The sequence below is a fragment of the Euprymna scolopes genome, chromosome 43 (genome assembly GCF_053919585.1).
Source record: "Euprymna scolopes isolate OS-2025 chromosome 43, ASM5391958v1, whole genome shotgun sequence".
In the NCBI taxonomy this organism is placed as follows: Eukaryota; Metazoa; Mollusca; class Cephalopoda; order Sepiida; family Sepiolidae; genus Euprymna; species Euprymna scolopes.
In genome coordinates this window covers 3,215,822-3,220,690 of record NC_136524.1, presented here as the reverse complement: position 1 = coordinate 3,220,690, position 4,869 = coordinate 3,215,822, and the positions used below count along the sequence as shown (strand labels likewise).

Genomic DNA, 4,869 nt, shown 5'->3' with positions numbered 1-4,869 from the left:
GATAAGTGTTTCAGTGTGAACAGATATGGTATAATAAATTATGGGGTTTATCTATTTTATTTTTACTTTCATCATATTTTGCTTTGGTTTTGATACCCCCAAATTCGAAGCTATCTCTTTACAACCCTTCCTTTTCATAACATATCATACTTTCATAAATCAGAGTCCATTTTCTGTAGGCTGTTTTTGAACCCAGTCAACGACGGGTACTTTTGCTAGTATATGTGTGTACATATATGTGTGTGTGTGTGGATATATATATATATATATATATATATATGAGTGTGTATATGTACGTATATATATGTATATATTAATATGTATAGATATGTATACATATGTATGTATATATATGTATATATTAATATGTATATATGTATATATATATATATATTAATATGTATATATACATATGTATGTATATATGTATATATTAATATGTATATATACATATGTATATATGTATATATTAATATATATATACATATGTATGTATATATGTATATATTAATATATATATACATATGTATGTATATATGTATATATTAATATGTATATATACATATGTATGTATATATGTATATATTACTATGTATATATACATATGTATGTATATATGTATATATTACTATGTATATATACATATGTATGTATATATGTATATACTAATATGTATATATACATATGTATGTATATATGTATATACTAATATGTATATACATATGTATGTATATATGTATATATTAATATGTATATATACATATATGTATATATAAATGTGTATATATATGTATATATAAATGTGTATATATAAATGTGTGTATATATATGTATATATAAATGTGTCTTTATATGTATATATAAATATGTATATATATACGTATATATAAATGTGTATGTATATGTATATACATAAATGTCTGTATATAAATGTATATATATGTAGGTATATAAATGTACATATATATGTATGTATATATATATATGTATATGTATGTATATATGTGTATATGTATGTATATATGTATATATGTATGTATATAACTGTATATATGTATGTGCATAAATGTATGTATATGTATGTATATAAATGTATATATATATATATATGTGTGTATGTATATGTATGTATATTTGTATGCATATATATGTATATATATATATATATATAAGTATATATGTGTAAAGAAAAAGTTTTTAAGGCTACATAATTTTTTGAAGAACATCGAACCTAGTGCCATAATAAATTTCCGAGGGGTTTTTTTGTAGTTTAAACTTTCAAAAAGACGAAAATACACTTCTAAATTATGTAGATATATAGGTATATGTATGTATATATATGTATATATATATACACACACACACACATATATATATATATATATATATATATATATATATATATATAAGATAGAGAGAGACAGCAAGAGGCCAGTTGTGCATTGGTATTCATATAAAAATTCTTTTCTGTTTATTTAAGAAGAAAATATAACTTTCTTATATATTGGTTGTTAAATGTCATTCACCTGCAAAATAATCTTGGGCCCAACTCTCTTCCTGATCTACATAAACACATACTTAAATCATTCGTTGACATCTATGCTGATGACACGACCATCTACAGCAACACATCAAAGGCTGTAAATGACAAAGTTCTCTCTGATTCTCTCTCCTCTGATCTCGAGCGCGTAGAATCAGGGTTATTGCAAGTACATTACGTTAGTGTGGAGATTTGATGAAGTGTTTAATTAAGGGGGCAGTTCATTAGGAACTTGTTAACATTGGACTTGAAGAAATCCACGTTGTAGTCCGGAGGGAAGCAGGCAGACGGAACAGAGTTCCACAGGCATGCAGTTCTAAGAAAGAAGCTTTGTTCATGGAATCCGCGTTTTGATTTAGACACAGATATAGAGTGGGGGAAATTTTTCACAGTGGATTCAGCTAGACGGGTGTTTATCGTGAAAGATTGGCGAGGGGGAACCAGAGATTGGAGTTCAGACGAGCACCTTCCATGGAAATAACGATAAAACAAGGATAGGCTCGCAACGTCTCTTCTCTGGGAGAGAGGTTGCAGGTTAGAGAAAAGGGCATCCCTCACTAAGCCACGAAGTCTATTTTGTACTCTGTCAAGGCATGATAGGCTGTTTTTAGCAGCTCCTGCCCAGATATGGCAACAGTATTCCATCCTTGGACGTACTTGGCTTTTATATAGATAGAGAATTGCATCAGTAGTGAGATATCGTCTGGAGCGGTAGAAGGATCCCACCATCTTTCCAGCGCCCTTGGCAACAGACTTGATGTACGTGTTCCATTTTAGATCAGGAGTAAAGGTCAAACCCAGAAGCTTGTCATAACACGGGGCCTCACCTAGACGAGAGCCATCCATCACAATTGATGCCAGATGGGGATCAGAGCGTTGATGATGTAAGGATAGGAGTTTGATTTTAGATGCATTAAAGGTAACCACCCACATCTTCCCCCACTGATCCACGTACTCGAGATCAGAGGAGAGAGAATCAGAGAGAACTTTGTCATTTACGGCCTTTGATGTGCTGCCGTAGATAGTCGTGTCATCAGCATAGATGTCAACGAATGATTTAAGTATGTGTTTAGGGAGGTTAGTGCATGTATAGGGAATAAAAAATGTGGTAAGAGACAATTAGTATATATATTCATTTCATTGGAATTTATTTTTGAGATGAGCATTAGATATATTACTTTATTTTTATTTCGGACTACTAGTCTCATCTTTATTAGTTGTTGTTTTCAATTTTTTTTTTATTGGTTTGTTTATTCACAACGTTTCGGCCAACTAATTCCTCTGGCCTTCGTCAGGTGGTAACCGCGACGGATAGGAACTTTGAATCTCCTAACTGCATTCTCAGCCATCACTGCCATCCGTAGTTGCTGTCGTCTCACCACATTTTTGACCAATTACCTCTGGCACGCTTTGGGTGGGATTGAAACTGCTATCTTCAGACAATGTTCATCTGGAACCGTAGAGATTCAATGTCTCTATCAACTGCGCCACGGGTCCTGAAGGGCGATCAAGGTTGGATTCTTTGATGTTATAAATCCATGTTTATTTATTATCTGATCTTCCATAGTCGGGTCCGTGCCGATTGGTATATACATATATTATTCCTTAATTGGAATTCATTTTTTGAGATGAGCATTATATATATTAATTTATTTTTTTCGGACTATTGTTTTCATTTTTATTAGTTGTAGTTTTCATCTTTATTGGTTGCTGTTTTTTCACAACGTTTCGGCCAACTATCTCTCTGGCCTTCGTCAGGTGGTAACCGTGACGGATAGGAACTTCGAATCTCTTAACTGCATTCTCAGCCATCACTGCCATCCATAGTTGTTGTCGTCTCACTACATTTTGGTCAAGTAAACCTCTAGCACATTTTGGGTGGGATCGAAACCGCTATCTTCAGACAATGCTCATCATTTGAGGTCCTATCTGACGAAGGCCAGAGGAATTAGTTGGCCGAAACGTTGTGAATAAACAATCCAATAAAAGATGAAAAAACAACAACTAATAAAGATGAGAATAATAGTCCGAAATAAAAATAAATTAATAAGAGACAAGTAGGTTCGAACCCTATCGCGAAGGAAGAAAAGAGCGTAAAAAAATATGTGACGTCTTTGCCGTTGCATCCATCGTCAAACCGGAAGTCGTGAAGTCTATCGAAAAAAGAGGATTACTTCCGAAAATATCGGCGCATAAAGAGAACCCTCCTTGTAGAAAACTGCCCAGGTTGATGGTGAAGGAATTAATGTTTATAGCCGATTTTTCGATATTTGCCGTCCGACGGGCCTGCTTCAAAACGATTCGAATCCCGTGAAAATCTGTCGCCTCGGTCGAAAGTTTTAGGCAGACATACAAAGAAACAAACACACATGCATACATGCATAAATACAGGAAAACAGATATATAAGATTTATAGTTAAGAAAGAAATGCAACTTTGTTATATATTGCAGAACAGATACTACACTTTGATCCCGGCCCGAAGGCCAAGAACAACAGAAAAAAAGGCAAGGTATTTATTTGCTCCCCCACCAAGCAAATTAGGCACAAGGCCGGTTTTTAAAGTGAGGAGTGAAGGGGAAATGGGGACCAACTCTCCGGGGCGTAGGGGAGCTGGATAGTGACAATTGGTATGAAGGGTTGCCTCTACATTGACCAAGGTCTTATATGTGGGGTTTCCCCCACATATATTCTTTGCTTGCAGTATCTGTTGCGACAGATACTACACTTTGATCCCATTGGATTTATTTGCTTCCCCACTGAGAAAATTAGGCACAAGGCCGTTTTTTAATGTGGAGAGAGAGGGAGGGGGGAGGGAAAGGGGAGACCAGCTTCCGAGAGGTGGGAAATGGGAGCTGGATAGTAACTTTGGTCTGTAGGGTGATCCCTACATTGACCAAGTTACCCCCACATATGGTCTTTGCTAGTCATAGCTAGTCTTTGCTTGCAGGATCTGCCGGAACAGATGGTATTTATTTGCTCCCCCACTGAGCAAATTAGGCACAAGGCCGATTTTTAATGTGAGTAGTGAAGGGGGAATGGGGACGAACTCCCCGGGGAGTAGGGGAGCTGGGTAGTGACAATTGGTATGAAGGGTTGCCCCTACATTGACCAAGGTCTTATATGTGGGGTCGCCCCCACATATGGTCTTTGCTTGCAGTATCTGCCGGAACAGATGGTATTTATTTGCTCCCCCACCGAGCAAATTAGGCACAAGGCCGAGTTTTAATGTGAGGAGTGAAGGGGAAATGGGGACCAGCTCCCTGGGGAGTAGGGGAGCTGGATAGTGACAATTGGTATGAAGGGTTGCCCTACATTGACCAAGGTCTTA

General features: G+C 35.6%; 1 pseudogene; it reads right to left on the bottom strand.

Annotated features, from left to right (window-relative positions):
• Positions 1-3,855: 3,855 nt before the first annotated feature.
• LOC145268484 (U2 spliceosomal RNA) lies at positions 3,856-4,036 on the bottom strand (annotated as a pseudogene).
• Positions 4,037-4,869: the final 833 nt, after the last annotated feature.